Source organism: Mus musculus, chromosome 15 (genome assembly GCF_000001635.26).
Source record: "Mus musculus strain C57BL/6J chromosome 15, GRCm38.p6 C57BL/6J".
In the NCBI taxonomy this organism is placed as follows: domain Eukaryota; kingdom Metazoa; phylum Chordata; class Mammalia; order Rodentia; family Muridae; genus Mus; species Mus musculus.
The window spans coordinates 40,114,252-40,133,054 of NC_000081.6; the positions used below are offsets into that span (position 1 = coordinate 40,114,252).

Genomic DNA, 18,803 nt, shown 5'->3' on the forward strand with positions numbered 1-18,803 from the left:
ATCTGAGAGACTCCTTATCTTTTATCCTCAGTGTAACGGAAAAATACTAACCCGAGGAAGTGGGCCGTGAAAAGCTGTCAGAGCCTGTCTACCTTTGGCTTTGATAATGACTCTAGAACCTCTCCTCAACCCTACTGAGATCTGACTCAACGTGGGGCGAAGCCAGAAATACCAGGGTGTCTCAGGAAAATAACAGAACAGCCCGGGAGAGGCGGGGGGGGGGGGGGGAGAGGGGAAGCCTGTGATTCGGAGCGGGGTGGGTGGGTGGGGGCAGCAAGAGGCATAGTCAGCTTAGGCAAAAGGGCCATAAAAAACGATGTCTTTCTCAGAAAGTGTAGATGGCTAGATGAAGAAGGGCCTTGCTTGTCTCTACACGTGGGCGGGGTGGGTATCTCGAGGATAGGAAAAGCTGAGGACACCTAGTGATACGCAAACTTCCCTCCGCCTCTGCCTGTGGGCTTATTAGCAGCCAGGCAAATCGGTGTGCAAAGAATAGCTTTGCTGGATAACAGCTGGGGAAATGGCAAATTATGCAATTTTGCAGGCGCACACAGACCCGCAGTTGCACTGAAATCAAATTAGATGAGGCACGGGGCTAGGCAGTGCCAGCGTCAGGGCTGAGGGCACCCCTTTGCCTAGCTGTTCAGGTCGACTCTGTTCTGAGCTGGGGACGCCTCTGTTCGTGGTGGTCTGTGCTGCGCGTCCTAAGCACCCAAGCCCACGGTGGTGTTTACTCGCCTGTGTGGTGTGAAGAGGACGATTTAACTCTCCACCTTCCCCCTCCAGCATGCGGTATTGATTTTCCACCGTGATACAGAAAGGCCTTTCTTCTAAGTACCTTTGGAGGCAGACTTGGCTGTAGAGCCAGCTTTGTGAGCGAGGGCCTCTATTCAGGGAACACAGAAGGGCTTTCTCAATTGCAAGTTGTGTTTGTGCAGTATACTAGTCATAACAAGTTCCTGTTTGACTCTTAAGTTGTTCGTGAAAAATCCAACCAACAGATTGAAGCTGTTTGTTGCATCACTCGATCAGTCTAAACAAGTCCCGCAATTAGAGTGGCTAATTAATACCTATGTCTATTGTGCATCCGAGCTGACATTCTGAAGGTGTTGCCAGTTCAGAAGTGTAGAAATAATTACTCTCTAAAACTGGGCAAGGAGGCGGCTTTCCATGGGATTTCACGTTGAATATGCAAATGTTCTCTCATTTTGAAATGTGACTTGTGAAAAATTAGGAGCATTTGAAAATTCTCCAGCCTGGAACTGATTTCATATGGAGTTTATGTTCCTCCCTTGAAGCCATAAAAGGCTTAGCAGCAGCAAGGTAAAGGAAAAAGAAAATTAACAAAGCCATCCCTTGCTCCAAAGCGGCTTAGTCTATAATATGCTGAACTTGTAGTCTTGATAAAGCTCGGAATTGGTGTTTCATTACTTTGGATTCAAGTGCCTAAGTTCCCTATCATTTAAAAAAAGTAAGCATAAATTCTGTTACCTGGATTTCAAATTGTCTTTTTATGTCACATACAGCCAATACCGCCAAGTTCAATGTGAGATGACAATATACTTTTATATCTGTAAATACCATAATATATAATACTGAAATATAAAAGAAATTTCAGAGGGCTAGTATGTAGAAAGATATGACAAAGGGAAGGGAAACTGATTTATAGTCATTGATTCATTTGGGATCAATTGTCTGAGAAGTCATTGAAGGACTACATGTATAATGAATGTTACTCAAGGCAACTTTAAACTGAGAAAGTCTGTCCTTAATCAGTTACTGATAGCATCTAGTTCCTGAGTATATAGGGCCTCTGATTTACTTGGGATGATACTAGTTACTGTATTTTGTAAAGAAAAAATGAAGAAAAAAAAGTTAGGTTCCATTTTGGTGATGGCAAGCTTTAGACAGTGAGCAGAAGAGAGCTCAGAGGGATGGAAGGGATGCGAGCCTGGAAGGCTCAATCTCTCTACAGCAGGTAGAGCAGGCTAACATGTCTGTGAGTGAAGACAGCTGTATATAGATGGAGCATGCAAGAGGACAATCATTTTGAGGAGGTTAGTGTGACACCTGAGATGACATCATTATTTGAAGTCACAAGTGCAGTTGACAACAGCCCATCTATCTCCTGGCTTACAAGAGAGTATGGCCGCTAGGAGCTCAATGAGTGGAGAGGGTCAGGAGACTACTTCCTCCTGACTCCAAGGGTCTGATGGTGCTCTTAAGTTTTGTAACTTCAGCAAGATCAGGAGCTGGTACAGCCTCTCTGGCTTACCTACAGAGCTGTTTGCTGTGCAGGGGAAGGAAGCATTCAGCAGACAGGCTTTCCCACCCCCTGCTGCGCTGCTCTGGACTACCTTTTAGAAGAGGGTGGGGTTTGAGTCTGTCAGGGAGTCTGTAGTGGAGAGACACAGCATTGAGATAGATGAGAATAGGGTTCCAAACTGGTTAATGTGAAGCATGACTTAATCTTCTGCCCCAAGAAACAGAAACAATAGAGAGGTGACAGTGCTGGTGACATTGCTGGTTGTGGTGGTGGGACGGATAGTCAAGTGGGAAAAGAAAAATTACAATTTAAAATGGGTTATATGTTTGTTACAATATTAAAGGGCAAAGTCATATGTGGCATAAGAGGGTTGAGACCTAGGTCATTTCAGATACGAGGAAAGGTCATAGCGATTGCAGAGAAGCCTGGCAGAAGGTAGGAAGTAAGGGAGAGTGTGAACCAGCTGAGGCACCAGCCAAGAGTGGAAACAGCAGTATTTCCTAGGGGGAGCCACTGGACTTTCCAAACGTGGTGCTGGTGCTGATTGTCCAAACACCTCTGAAAGGAATGGTGAAAAGCAAACCGTTCACCCCCCCAACCCCCATCAATGATTTTGTCATCATGAAAAAGAAAACTCAAGGAAGACGCCCAAATAGAAGAGTCCATGAGGAGCTGGAGAGATGGCTCAGTGGTTAAGGGCACTGACTGCTCTTCTAGAGGCCCTGAGTTCAATTCCTAGCAACCACATGGTGGCTCACAACCATCTGTAATGGGATCCGATGCCCTCTTCTGGTGTGTCTGAAGACAGCACCACTATAGTCACATACATGAAATAAATAAATCTTAAAAACAAAACAAAACCCAACAAACAAACAAAAAAACAAAAACAAAAGGAAGCTGTAGTAACTGAAGAGGAGACATACTGTAACTGCAGAGCAGAAGTCAGTGCTGAGGGCCATAGAGCACGTGGAAACTAATTTGGGCCTCAGAGGAGAAGTGGGGGGTGAACCCAGATATGAACATTTCCAGACAGTGTAACTGAAGCAGTAGGGATACCATTAATAGGCCTGAGAGATATAGGAGGAGAAACTGACATGTCAGACAAAATAATAATACAGTCTGCAGATGATTTGGGATAAATGTGCCAGTTAAATGTCTTTCCTGATGACTGTCTTTATGGAACATGCCTAAGACAGAGCCAAGCCTGGGGACATTATATCCCACTTAAGTACCAGTTTGTACATCTTAGCATCCTCTGGTTTGATGGTTAAAAGGCTCACTTTGGTTCTCGTTGGGCCCAATTTCACCCTTTGTTAACACTGGAGATGTTACTGAGGTTCTCTGTGCCTTGGTTTCTACATCTGTAAGCTGGCATTGTTTTGGGATTCTTTCTTAACCAAGTTAGTATGAATAGAATGCTCAACCAGGTTGCTATTGGACTGCTGGGATCTGCTAATGGAAGTGAATTTTCTCCTCTGGCTAGACCTCATGGCTGTGGCTATCAGGGGATCTTTCTTGCCTACCTATCTGGAACCACACAGGGAAGCTCTCATTCTGCCAGCAGGGGTTGAGTCCATTCTGAGAGAGGGGAAGCAATCCTAAATTTTCTTTGTCTTCAGAGCTGCTTTTCTTCTCTTCCCCTCCATTCTGTGTCTGAGGAGACTAGGAAGTGACCTCCAGTTTTTACAGACACTTAACTCTGAAATGTGCTTCTCTGAGTTAGATTTACACGTGCAACATAAATTAAGATTGGCTTTACACCTCTCCAGAAAGAACATTTAGTTCTTAATCAGAAAAAAAATCGATTTCCATCAAAGTGTAAGGTAAGGCTGCATGGGTAGGAGATAGTGACTCTGGACTAGGAGCAGGGCAAGCAGGCGTCCAGATGGACTGTGGTATTATTTATGAGACCTAGGGAAGAAAAAATGTAATCTTATCTCAAGAAGAAAACAGCACGAATAATGTTTCTTTGTCTCATTCTGTAAAGCCAACTTTCATTTTTCATTCATTCATTCACGTTCAACAAATCCTGTTACCTATTAAAACAGTAGGTAATTCATAAGCACTAGCAGCACAGTAGTGAACACAGTTGTCAAAAATTCTTGGCATTTATGAAACATGGAATATAGTAGACTTAGATGTTCAAACACCTGTTAAATGAATGCATGGATATGTGAACAAGGAACATGAGTGAACCAAAGCAGCCTTGATGAACTGGGAACAGTGTAGATGAACTGGGAACAGTGTATTTTGTGTTGTATAGGCTAAGTACTTGGAAGTATTTGTGTAGGGTTAAAAATGGCAGGCTGTTACGTGGAGAATGAGAAGACTTTAGAGGAATAGGAACCGGATGTGTGAGCTCCAGGGAGACAGACTAATGTAGGATTTATAGCAGTCTTTGGGGAAAAGTGGACCACTGCAGGACTGTTAAAAAGGAGAGTTAACAATGGGGCTTGAATGCCTTTCTTTCTTTGGGAACAAGAGGCCAATTCCTTGGCCTTGTGATGGCTAATCTTCATTGTCAACTTGCCTGGATTTAAAGTTACCTAGAAGGCACACATCTTGCAGAGAGAGATTTAACCGAGGGAAAATTCCCTCTGACGGTGACTGGCACCATCTCATGAGCCAGGTTTCCAGACAGAGGAAAAGAGAGGAAGGAGAAAGTTGACAACACTGACCACTGTCGAACTAGAGGAAGAAATGCCCTAAGATGAATCTAGCATGTACTAGACATTTGCGAAGAGTCAGATATGGGCTATGGAGCTTTGCATACACAGTCAGATGTTGGATGTGGGGCTCTGCACAGACACGGCCATGTGACTCTCTACATAGCACTCATGTGCAACAAGCACACTTATTAAATCATATGACACCTGGTTGGCTCAGACATTGTCTGGGGACAAACTCAATTTCAACTATTGCTAAGAAGAATAAGCCACTTCCCTTCCGCTGAGAAATTATTGTGCCTATAGGAGTTACCCAATCTGGGAGCCTTGGGAAAAAAAAAAATCTCTGATCATTTCTTTTTTATTTTCCTTATTCTCCCTCCCTCCCTCCCTCCCTCCCTCCCTCCCTCCCTCCCTTCCTCTCTCTTTCTTCTTTCTTTCTTTTTTTTTTTAATGTAGGAGTGCTCTGACTACATGTATACCTACAAATCAGAAGACAGCATCAGACCCCTTTATAGATGGTTGTGAGCCTCCATGTTGTTGCTGAGAATTGAACTCAGTACCTCTGGACGAGAAGCCAGTGCTCTTAACTGCTGAGCCGTCTCTCCAGCCCCTTATGTTTTTTTCTTTTATTGTTTATGTTTTTGAGGCATGGCTTCAAGTAGCTCAGGCCGAGTGGGGATGATCCAGCATGAGTAAGATGATTGTCTTTATATCTTTTCTGTTAGTTTGCATCTTCCTGGATTTATCCAATGTCTTTCTGAGAATTTTATCTTGATGCTGCTGTTTGGAGGCAGCTGATGGTGACTTTCCTGATCTTAGGCAGGATTGTTAATTGACTCAGAACACTAGAGTGGGGACATTCAGTGTCAAAGTCGGAGACTTGGTACATGTCTGATGTTGAAGCTGATATGAGTTCATTTTGCATCACTTGGGTCAGATAAGGGTTTTCCTGTTATTTAGAACATTCCCAAGGAACCGAGAGATGAGGGAGGCTATGATCAGGAACCCTCATCACTTCATCTACATTTTTGTATTCCAGACCACGATCTCTACGATTTTACATTTATCGAACTGGTAATCAATATATTTGGACGTATTAAAGAGACGAAGACTTTTATCACAAACACATACATTCCACAATTTAGAGCAACAGTAACAGAGATGGTAATGAGGAGAATAGACTTTGTTAAACTTCTGATTTTTTCCCCATTTAGATCTGTGTGAGATACTTCAACTAAAGCGCTCACACCTAGCAAATGGGTCAAAAGAACGCAATCTCAGAATCAGGCAGACTTGATTTTTTTGTTAGAGTCCATTCAAGCCATTTATATAAGCCAGGACAAGGTTTTCTCTCTGTGTAAGCTTGTCTACTCATTAATGAAGTGGGGACAGTAAGACTACTTATCCTACTCAGCTGTCAAAATGCCTGCTACTTGGGAGACACTCGTGGATACTCTAGATTAGTCTATTTAACATCTCTTCCAAGCTCTGTGTGTCTAACCTCCTGACTGCAGAGGTTAGAAAGCTAAAAAGGAGCATTTATCAAACTCTCTTGCAGTGTAGCTTCTGGATATTATGTAGGTTCCATCAAGTGGATGTGCTCAAGTGAAATGACTGTGGACCAGTGTTAAGAGGGGAGAGCTATTGGCACTGAGCAAAGAGACCATTTGCAGACACAGCTACAGTGGACACAATGTGAGTGCTGTCATCAGCTGCCCGAGAAAGTGGCTTTCTGTAGCCGCATCTACTGCTGTATTGTATTGTACTGTGACAAAGATTGTGCAATTTTGGAGGCCAATGCTCATTCTGGAAGCTTAGTTGAAAGCTTGTTCTTTCAGTATATCCACCAATCTTGCAAAACATCCAATATCTGCTATAAATCACTCTATGCATAAATTCACAATGTTAGTTCCTATCTAAAAGCACAACTGAAACAAAACCCAATAAACAACCACAGGTCCTTCTCAGTAGATTCTCATAAACACTGACATTGGACTAGATTCTAGGAACATCAGGAGGGACCAGGGCATAGTCCCTGTCTTTGTGGAGCTTAATGTTTTATGGAGGAAACACATTTGAATGTGGATATCTATTAAAATGATCACAGAGCCATATGTTGTCATTAAAGTGCTTTCTGGAATGGAAGGATGGAATAAATAGCACCTACTCTGAAAGCTGGGGGTGGCTTCAGTGTGGAGACGTTTTATGGAGTCACAAGCGCTAGTGGGAGGTCATGAGACCGATCAGAAGGGAGGAGAGGAATCAGGCAAAGGCATTTATAATCAAGAGCTCAGCATATGTGAAGGCAAAGAGAAGGAAATACTCTCCCATGTCAAGAAGTGAGAGAGGCTTGGTGGAGCTGGGGTGTGGCACGTGGAGGGATGGTAATGGGAGGAGAAACACGTAAAGAGTCAGACGCTGACCAGATTGTGTAGAACTGTGTGTGCCTAATTAGGGAGTTTAAATGTTACCACCCAGGGATGGTGTACCAGCAGGGATTTTGAAAGCAAGGCAATGAAAATAAACAACTTTCTTTTTGTTCAGTGGAACATTGGCATCCCTGGGAGAATAAAGTGGAGGATAAAGGTCTTCAGAAAGAAAGATGCTCTTAGAGATGACAGAATGCTAGACACAGTGACAGAGGTCTGCAACCCCAGCATCCCTGTAGTGAGGCTCGAGGCTATCCTTTATATGTAGCCTAGGCTACATATTGGAACTGTATATCAAAAGAAAAGGGGGTCATAAGAACGGGGGTGTTGTTATAGAGAGGAGGTGCAGAATTTAGAATATATTTTCTGACAAAAATATTTTAAAACAATGTGCAGGATGGGAGACCAATTGGATTGGAAGGAACTCGAGGAATCTAGCCAGAATCTAGGCTGCATTTATGGAGTTATCTCCATATTGAGAACAGTTCCTAGCACATAGTAGGTGGTCAGTACATGCTTAAATGAATGGGGTCAGTGGTGATGCCATGAACTTACACAGTTTTGTAAATTCAGCTAGGAGGCACATTTCACTGTTTCCACGCCTGCTGGTGAAGTCTGTGGGCAAAGACCAGGGTAGAGATTTAGGGGAGCCAAGAAGGAACTCAGTAGCTGTCAGAGCCTAGGCAGTGCTTAGATTGCATCTAGTCTTGTAGAAAAGAGGTATCTTGCAAAGCAGTGACCTCTACATGATTGCTAAAGGTCTGTATGCCTGATTTGTATAGAGGAGAAACTATTTCACAGGGTCTTGATGTACCTTGCGAAGCTAACGACAAAGACTAGCTTAATCAATAGAGAGGAGTGGGAAACTAAGTAGCTATGTTTGAGCACTTGGTGGACAGAGTAAAGGGCTTTTGAGAAGCTTGCTAACCTCCACAGACAATCCTGAGTCACTTAAGAGAGGCATATTGGCTAAATTCTATTATTAAGAACTTAGAATTTTTAACTCTTCCTATATGTGACCATTGCAACAAGCCCAGATGACACTGCCTTGTTCAATCAGCTCAGCCACTTTTTAATGCAATGCAGACTATTATTCTTCCTCATATGTGAGAGAACCAAGACAGAGAGGGTATGGTCCAAGTTTAATCACGTGGCAAGTGCCAGAGATGGGATTTGATTTAGGTCTGTCTGATCCAGGGTCTGGGCTATTCCTAAACTTTTCAAAACATGTTCCTGAAGACAATGGCTCTCCCATGTTCATCTATGCTATTAACTCATATCGTGAGAACCAAGATTCAAGCATCTGTTGTCTGCCAACCCCCTGAGGTACCCCATTCTGGTTTCTGACCACATTCTGTATGTTGGAGTCCTTCTCTCCACATTCTCCAGAAGGCTCTCCCCTCTACAGATCATCCTTCCCTTAGTGAACCATTAGCGTTCTGGTCCTCTCTTGAGTGAATGGTGCAATGTTGGCCGTGAGCACTTTTACTTTCTCATGTCTTTAGGCCGTTTCTATAGCCCAGTTGTTTCTCTTACCATCTTCTACAGTGTACTTGGAAAGCTCACACCCCAGAGTGACATCAACTTTCTCTGGGTTGGATCCGTCAAAAGGGTCACTATCTGCATAGTGTGCTGACCTTAGCCACATCTGAGCATAAGTCCATTTTTAGAAGACTAGTAGTGAGTTTGAGGTCCTTGCTTATTTAGTTGTTGAGAATAAGCCAATCAGCTGAATGGAGCCACACAGTACAGGGATTTAGAACAGAGAACTCAGACCAATTTCCAGTGACTTTGGAGTGGGATATTTAAGTTTCATTCACATTCTTTTCTTTTGACCCGTCACTTTTTGGTGTATATGTGTTCTGTTGCCCCTCCAGTATGTGTGTGTGAGTGTGTGTGTGTGTGTGTGTGTGTGTGTGTGTGTGCACATGCAGAGCATGTGTGTGTATAGTCCAAAGGCTGGACTTGGTCTGTTTGTTTATGCACACGTGTGCTTTATCTACCTGAGGGCCACAGGACGAGTCTTGGAAGTGAGAGTTCTTTCCTTTCTTTTTGCAGGTTTTGGGGATTGAACTCTGGTTGTCTGTCAGGCTTGGCGGCAAGCTCCTGCACCTGCTGAGGAGGCTGGAGGGATCTCCACATTTTTTTGTTTTAGAGACAGAGTCTCTCACCTGTGTCTCACCTAGGAGTTATCAATCAGTCTAGGCTGGTTGGCAAGCACAGGGATTACAAGTTCATAAGGCACACCTGAATTTCCAAATGGGTGCAGGAAGTCTTCATGCTTATATGCCGAACAGTACACCAAAGAAGCCATCTCCCCAGCCCCTCCTCTCAGTTTTAAACACAGGACTGAATACATGGTCTTGGCAGGAAGGGCGTTAAAAACAAGAAATACTTTCAGTGCCAGAAGAGAGTCTCTGCTCTTTCATTATCTTATTCATTCTGGGGAATGGGAGGAACAATTTCCTTCCCTAAGATGGCATTATTTGTGTTTCCATAACTTCTAGTCTAGTCATATGGACCAGAGGACATTTTTGCCTTCCAAGAGGACATTGGTAATGTCCGGAGACACTTTTGGTTGTCAACAACTGTAAGGGTCCTTCCGGAATCCGGTGAGTAGAAGGTCAGCACTAACTATTCTATAGTCTGCAGGGCAGCCCCTCCATGAGGAATCACTGTAGTGGTGTTGAGAAATCTGGCATCGAAGAAAACACAGCTGGAATAAAGCTGGAGGGAGGAAGGAAGAGGCAGAATGGAGAGGCTGTCTTTCCCTTTGGAAGTGTAACCCGGGTTCACCAGGCAGAACATTTAAAGGGTTCTCAGGGGACCACAAACAGCCTGGGTCAGCCAGCAGAGCAGATGGCCCATGGAATCCTTCTGCCTCTTCTTTTCCTCTACACAGTTGATGAGGGATGGTGGCCTGTGTCTGGCAGCTGGCTGCCATTTATCCTCTTTGTTACGGAACATCACCCGAGGACTCTTTGTGGTCAGCGTGATCTGATGTGTAATCAAGGCTAACCATTTTTCCTGAACCAAATATTGATGCTGAATCAAGCCTGAGTATATTTGCACTGGCAGGAGGCACTGAGACTCTGAAAGTGGGACAGGTCTGGAGCTCTGGTGTTATGTCACCAGGGAAGCTAGGACAACAGAACCCTGGACATGTGCGTATGAGATCTAGGTTCAAATTCCATCTCCACTGATGACTGTCTGCCCAGTGCCAAGGTATTCTTGAGCCTCAGCACCTTCATTTGGAAAATAGATTAGAGATACCCTGATTGATTGGCAAAGGCTTAATGTTTTATTGTTACTGTTTTTAAAAGCGAAAAATATTATGAAATTGGGTTGTTAGAGAGGGGAAGGACCTTGAAGAGTTGGGGGGGGGCTGCAAAGAATATAATCAAAATATACGGAAGTGAATAATTTAAATAATTATTATAATAAAGCAAATGCTTTGTCATTGCTAATGCAGCTAGCCACCATTTTGGGAGGTGGCGGTGAAGTTATTAAGGACCGAAGCTAGGGCTTTGGATATGTTAGGCTAGGCTAGCCCGCTAACACGAAGTTACACCGCTATCTCTCTCTTTCCTTTTTATTTTTTTTTGTGATGGTCTCAGTTACCCAGGTTGTCCTTGAACCTCCTGTGCAGCTGAGGCAAACCTGACTGCTCTCCTGCTTTAGCTTTCTGAGTAGCTGGGATTACAGGCCTGAGCCACCAGGTTGCAGCTCAGACAATAATGTAACGCAGGGCATTAATTAAACAATGACATTGACCCTTTCAGGTGTGTGTATAAAATAAGGTTCAGCTTTCTATGTTGAAATGTACCCAACAGTAGTCAGTGTTCGGGCACTCCAAGATCCCAGGGGCTGCTTTGTCCACTTATAGCATCTATGTCAAGGAGAAGCCATGCTAATCGGCTGATCCTTGGGGTGAGAGTGTCCTTAGAAAAGTAGCTCACACGGCAGAGCGCTGGCTCTGTAAGACTGGAATTGGGATCTCCAGCACACCTGTAACAGAATTGAGCTGTGTGTTGTTCCCTAGCTGGGGAGCTATGTGTTGTCATTCCATAGCTGGGGGATGGGGGAGTGGCAGAAACATGAGAAACCCTGCCTAGCCAGAGTTGAGAGATCCTGTCAAACACACAAAACAAGCAAACAAACACATAGGGAGATTGGTTACATTTTCTGCCCCTTCCCCATCCCCCAAAAGAATACAGTCCAAAAGTTATTTGTATAAGTACAATTATTATATAGAAATCCATAGTCCTGATTAGGGATATTTCCACTCAGTTTTGATAAACAGAAATTTAATTTTTTTTCAGGTTTTATTTTCAGTAAAATAAATCCCCCAACCAGCCTTCACTTCCAACAGAATGTGTCATTGTCAGGAGGAGAGCCATTTCAGGTAGAAAGCACTGGGAAGGTACTATAATTCACTCATGACTTACCTATCGGACAGAAAGTCTTGAGAAATGTAAATTGCTTTAGGTTCTTACTGGGCAGCGCTGCTGGACTATTTTATGTGCCAGACATGCTATAAATATTGATTGAAGGAAAGGAAGAGGGGCCCACGAGACACACAGAGAGATTGGTTATCACAGTTCCTGTGGGATTTGTCGATGATGTGGCTTTTTGGGAATATTAGAAAAAATGTGCTTGGGTTATGCAGAAGGCAGGAGAGAGGAATGAGCATCCAGGGGCTTCACAGATATCTCAGCTCTTTTAGCAAAAAGGGGATACCAAAGGAACACCAGCTCTCCTTACTTTTACATTGAACACAGTTATGATGTCAAAATGGTGGCAGAAAGTGACAGAGATAAGAACCCAAAGCTGTATGTAACGAGGGGAATAGAATGCTATGGGGTGCCCCACTTCAAATTCCATTTTAAAAATATATTTTAAGCACCTTTCAAAGCCTAATGGGCTTACACATCCATAGCTTATGTTAACTCCCGCCCCTCATGTTCCCCATAGAACTGCACCCACACCCACTTAACCCTTTAACTCCAAGAATTCCTCCCTGCCCTGTTCACACCACAATCATCAGTATTCTACCTCCCTACCTTCATTGTACCTATAGTCTGCTCTCCCCTATCCTGAAATGCAGCCATCTGCCAATGCCTCATGTCTACTACCCTAGCTTCTGTAAGTATTCCACGTTAAACACACAAATAAAAGATGTAACCTAGGGCCCAAGACAGAATATACAACATTTGTCAAAGTATACTTCTTACTCAGGTTGCAAGGTCACAGATTCCCACGTGGCTTCTTCACACATGCGCATGTTATTTGGCTAAGCTTTCCCTGGTCCCTTTCCCCCATCCCCACTTAAATCCATGAGCAGCCTTTGCCTCCAATATTCTTCTTTACTTTCATCTCACCTATATCCTCCCATCCCTCCTCCTTAATGCAACCACTTGCCAATGTTCCACTTCTATTTCAGCTTTTGCATTGTGCTCCAGGCTAAAACACAAACAAAAGATTTGATGCGAGGGCCCGAGAAGATGTGCAAGTGTCTCTGCAGTAAATATAAAGGCCTTTGGGATATGTCCAGGAGTGGTACTGTTGGGTCATATGGAACATCTATTTTTCCTTGAATTTTAAAAATGACACTTATTCATTTATTGCATGGGCATGAGTGCTTTTGCATCATATGCATTGCACCATACACCTGCATGATGCCCGTGGAGGCCAGTAGAGGACACTGTATCCCCTGGAACTGTAGTTTACAGGCAGCTGTAAATCGCCATGGGAGTGCTAGCCCTCTACAAGGACAGCAAGTGCTCTCAGTCCATGAGCCAGCTCTTTAGTCCCTGATTTCTAGCTTATGGGAGACCTCCAGAAAGATTTCCAAAGTGTCTGCTCCAGTTTACACTCCTACCAACTGTGTCTAAAGATTCCCTCCCCCGCCACCCTTGGCTGCAGTTACTGCTATTTGTATTCCTGATTATGGCCATTCTGACTGGGTCAGAGATGGACTCTTAAATAGTTTTAGTGTTAAGTTGTATGGTAACTAAGGTCATGGGTTATTACATGAAAAACCTTAGTGTCAGGCATGGGGGAGGTTACCTCTCTCCAGGTTATTGACCAGGGAGCTCCAGAGGCACCCAAACCAACACAAGATGTTGTCATTCTTGGTTTCCTAAATGGCAAGAGCCTCTTGCTAAAGACACTGTCTGCTTGCTTGCAGGATGCGGAGAAGCCAGTCTTGAATTTTCCAGGAAGCCTTCCCCATTGGCTAGCCTTTGTAAAGCTGCAAGGTGCTTTGCAGACTACTTGGGGAGAAAAGACATCAGTGGCCTTTCCCAGCACTGGACCTAAAATACTGACCTGTCAGGCGAGACATGCCCAGTGGTGCAATAACGGAACAGCTTCTGGGCTAACCCGCTATCCTCCTGACTGAATTTAGTCTTGCTCCACAGGAGGGAATTCATCTGGTCCTATATAAGCACGGCCAGACTTCATGGCTAGGGAAAGTCTTTAGAGCTAGGGGAGACTCTACTGATGCTGTTTTTCTAAATGGTCTGCAGTTAACAATTGCATTCTAAATATTTATGTTTATATCCACAGCCCTATGCCTACTTATCGTCTTTGTTACGGAACATCACCCGAGGACTCCATGTGGTCAGCGTGATCTGATGTGTAATCAAGGCTAACCACTTTTCCTGAACCAAATATTGATGCTGAATCAAGCCTGAGTATATTTGCACTGACAGGAGGCACTGAGACTCTGAAAGTGGGACAGGTCTGGAGCTCTGGAGTTATGTCACCAGGGAAGCTAGGGCAACAGAACCCTGGACATGTGGGTCCGAGATCTAGGTTTAAATCCCATCTCCCCTGATACTTCTTATTGCTGTGGGTGGTTCCCGTAGAGGCTCACTGCTTCTCAAAGTGCTGAAAAGAAGTGAGAGTTCATCCTGGATGGGACATCTCTACCACTCTCACCCTTCCAGGGCTCAGGGAACATCTGGGAAGAGGGGCAGAAAGAACGTAAGAGTCAGAGGATAGAGAGTGTGATGGTGAGTTTTATGCCAATGTGACACAAGATACAGTCACTGGAAAGGAGGGAACCTCAACTGAGAAAATGCCTCCATAATACCTGGCTGAAGGTCATTTTCTTAAATAGTGATTGATGGGGGAGGGCCCAGCCCATTGTGGGTGGTGCCATCTCTGGACTGGTGGTCTTGGGTGCTCTAAGAAAGTAGACTGAGGAAGCCATTGGAGAGCAAGCCAGTTGGCAGCACCTTCCATGACCTCTGCTTCAGCTCCTGCCTCCATGTTCCTCTCCAGTTAGTGTTTCTGTCCTGTCTTTCTTTGATGTTGAATGGTGATATGCAAGTGCAAGCCAAATAAACCCTTTCCTTTCCAAGTTGCTTTGGTCATGGTGTTTTATCACAGCAATAGAAACCCTGTCTAAGATGGGATGGAACGGTGTGCAATGCTGTCCTCTGGACATAACACGACTTTCACACACATGAACCCACAACAGCCTGCACAAGATCGGGCCAATTAAAAATTCCAACATGGAAGGCAGTGGGCCTTCTGAATCCTTACCTGTACCTGAGGAGCTATTGGCAACTGATGGCTTTGGGGTGGGAGAGAAGAGTCCCTGGTAGATTGTCCATGTCCCAGTGGATGACCCCACACCCGTGGCCATATGGGCAGCACTAATCAGACTCAGTAAGTTAGTAAGAGAAAGTAAGCAAGCAAGCAAGTGAGGAAAATAGATTTAAAAGAGCCCAGGAGGTCTGAGGGGGTGGGGAAGTGGAGGAGGGTGGATATGATCAATACACATTGTCTACATGCATGAAGCTGTCAAAGAATAAGCCAAAACTATTGTCAAAAAGATGCCTTGAAAAGAAAGCTCAAAGAAACGCATTCCTCATTGAGATAAGTCTAGCCTTTTACCCCTTAACTGTGTCTGGAAATCCCTGATCCACAGGCCAGTAAGGTGAGGGGCACAGGCATCCTCTGACAGACACATAATGGGAATTGGTGCGGACACTCCTCAGGAAGGACGGCACACAGCACAAGCTCCAGGGGTACAGCTCCAGTGACGTTCAGTAAAACACTGCCCTGGGGCTGTGCAGAGAGGCAAGACAAACAGCCCGTGCCACACAGTTGGATGAAACAGTGCTCTTATCTCAAGGCACTTAAAATCAGTCATGTATGGTGAAGGAGTGAGGCAGGCATCAGGGACACCGTGGAGCTGTTTAAGGCAGACTGGAAGCTAAATATTACTTCTGTAGTATTTCTCAATATTGAGAAGTTGAAAAACATGACTTTGTACAGAAGGCAGCTCTGACCATGAACCTTTAGAGAAAACTAGAATCAGCTGTGGATTAGTGTAGTCTGCTAAAAAAGGAAATGGATCTCTCTTGAGTATATATAGGTGGTGGGCGGGTATGTAGCTTAAACCCCACGCAAAACAAGTCTAGGAGTGCTTACACACACACACACACACACACACACACACACACACACAAACACATATGCAAGGGAACCGAAAGAAAATTATAAAGAATTTGCCTGAGGCTTTATTGCCAATAATGGGGACACTGGGCTCAAAATCAGACCCATTTGCTGTCAAAACTTGTGTTCTGTAAACCGATACTAATGTCAGTGCAGGCAGCAGAGAAGGAAGTTAATGGACACTGTCCATTCTGTTCATATCTGGCTTGAAATATAATAGCCTAATGTGCATGGGAAGCTGTGAATCGCCTGCAGTCTAGAGCCTCTTAGAACAGGTAGGAGCAGGAGGGCAGCTTTCAGTCTTGAATCCATGATTTCCTCTCACATATGTGACCACAGCAGTCTAGAGATGGTGTGTACCTGTGCGTGCGCGTGCGTGCGCGTGCGTGCGCGTGTGTGCGTGTGTGTGTGTGTGTGTGTGTGTGTGTGTGCGTGTGCATGCAGGTTCTGATACAGGAATGGAGCACAGTGACTCCGGCATGGTCCCCCTTCTATTTGGTTTCTTTATCGTCAACAGTAACTTCCCTGACAAGCATATGATTGTTTTTGCAAAGCAGACACTGGGCAGTACTCTGTGTTTATTAGGGGAAATTACCCTGGAATCATAGAGTGGGGCAGAATTGTGAAAGGATGGGAAAATGGATCCTTATAAGGGTGATCTTGACGTAGCCTCTGATGTTGAGGTTCAGCTTCCCTGTCATCTTTTGAAGAATATGAGGGATGTGCGTCAGGACTTTCCGGGTGAGAACAGCGAAAGGCGGCCCTGTCTATCAGTCCTTACCTCGCCCCTCCTCCAAAGTGTTACTCCCTCTCGTACTCAGAATTCCAGTCTACAGCTAACAAGATAATAAAGAAGCCATCAAGGAACGCGGTGCTAACAATAAATAGGTCGCAGTGAACGAGTTGGGCGCACTGCAAGCATGTGGTTGCAAGGGGCAAACAGGCAGCCTGCATTCTGTAGACGCAGGAATCACAGACCAACGGTTGTGGTTTCTTATCTAAGACATTTATGATCTCCGCACAGATTTTATGTAAAGAGAACCTTGTAGCATGTGGCCTTTGCGTCTGGCTTCTTTCACTCAGCATAGTGTTTTCAAGGTCTCAAAACATAAATTCAAAAGAAGTATTTGTTGCTGCTGGCCTATATGGAATTGGAAGGTGGATCGCCTTTGGAGATCTCACTGCTTGGAGAACAGCGGCCCCTGGTGGCACAAAAGTGAACTGTTCTGGCTCAAGGAGGAACGCCAAGCCGACCTTGAGGGGGCAAATAGTGGAAAGAAGGTTCCCTTTTACAAACCAAAATAAGTTTTAAGACATTTAGCTTGCAACTACTGACGCAGGTTTACTAAAACAGGGTTTCTAGGGTAAAAAACAAAACAAAACAGTAAAACCCGTTAATAGCAATCGCTGGTCATCATGCTGTTGGAGGGGTCTGTGAGATAAGTATATGGGACCTTTTGCATGGCTCACAATTACTGCAGCAGGACTTCAGGTCTGCATAGACAAGCTCCAACGAAATAACAGGGCATTTGGAGAAATCCATACTTAAAGTTGTGTTAAATGACTATAAATTAAACCTAAACACTGTCTTGCTGTTATTTCCACTATTAGTAGCAATCAAGTGTTTAAGCCCTGAAAATTGCCCTATCAAAATTCAAGTCTATGGCTAACAAGATAATAAAGAAGAAACATATTCTTATCTTAATAAGGCTACATCAGGCCTTGTTCTCGCCTACTGAGACGTGTTAAATAGATTTTCAACCAAATACTCGTCCCATTATTTGGCTCCTCCGATACCCGGGCTTAAGTGGTCTTCGAGGCACATTTTCTTCTTCGCATGTAAAATGAGCTGATCAAAACAAAAGAGAAGTATCTGAAGAAAAGGAGTTTTATGTCAGTTACAGTGACAAAAGTGCTGGAGATCTTCAATCCACGAAGGTAAAAGATCATGGGTTCATGGTTTCAGGCCGTGGTCCTTTGGCCTCAGTACTTTGGGTCAGTGATGAGGTGACACATTGTGGTGGCAGCCATGGGCAGAAAAGATTTACTCTTCTCATGGTGACCAGGAAGTAAAAGGAGAGGATGTGTTTCTAATGTCCCTTTCAGGGACCTTTATCCAATGACCCTCCCTATCCAGTTAGGATGGTCCTTCTAGGCTCCGCCCAGCAGCTACCTAGCAACAGCCAGGAAGGTCGGGCTTGCTATAAAAGGGACTGGCCTCTCTTTCCTCTCTGATCCCTTGCTCCCTTTTTCTCCACCCTCTCCTCCTCTCTCGCCACGAGTTCCAGGATGGCCTCTTTCTCTGACCCCTCTCTTTCTCTGCCTCTACTCTCTTCTCAACCACCCCTTCTCATGCCCCCCAAATAAACTTCATTCTATATTAGGCCTGTCTTGTAACTGGTACCTCAGGGGTGGGGGCAGGGGGATGCCTCAGCATGGACCCACTGAGTCACCAGACTGCATTTTACAAAACATTACACCTCATTAAGTTTCTGTCAACTCCCAGGCACCAGCAAAGGTCCAAATGTTTAGAACATGGCCTTTAGGGGGCAGTTAAAATCCAAACTATAAGAGAAAATAGTGGAGCGTGACCCCGAAACTCTTCTCTGGATGTTTCCATTGTCCTTTGGTTTCTCCGTTTTCATTTGCCTCAAACACGTTGCTAACACTACACCTGAGTTTCTCCTCCCTCCTCCCTGTGCTTATGGCCTGACAGCTAGCCTACTGGTGTGCTTGACTTTATATGTACAACATGCACCTGACATCAGACAGTGACTAGCACATAGTAGGTACTCTATAAATATTTTCAAAAAAAAAAATCTGTGCTGGTTAGTTCTGACAGACAGACAGTCACCTTGACACACACCTAGAGTCACCTGAGAGGAGAAAACCTCAACTGAAGAACTATCTCTATCTATGGAGAATCTCTTGATAGTTGACTGATGTGGAAGGGCTCAGCCTACTGTG

General features: G+C 44.4%; 1 long non-coding RNA gene across 1 annotated transcript in view; it reads left to right on the plus strand.

The window, feature by feature from the left end:
• Gm33251 (predicted gene, 33251) overlaps positions 1–14,731 on the plus strand; it is an 83,795-nt gene extending 69,064 nt beyond the window's left edge. Inside the window, exon 3 of the long non-coding RNA NR_155348.1 lies at positions 13,935–14,731. This is a non-coding gene — a long non-coding RNA (predicted gene, 33251). The remainder of the gene's footprint in view (positions 1–13,934) is intronic.
• Positions 14,732–18,803: the final 4,072 nt, after the last annotated feature.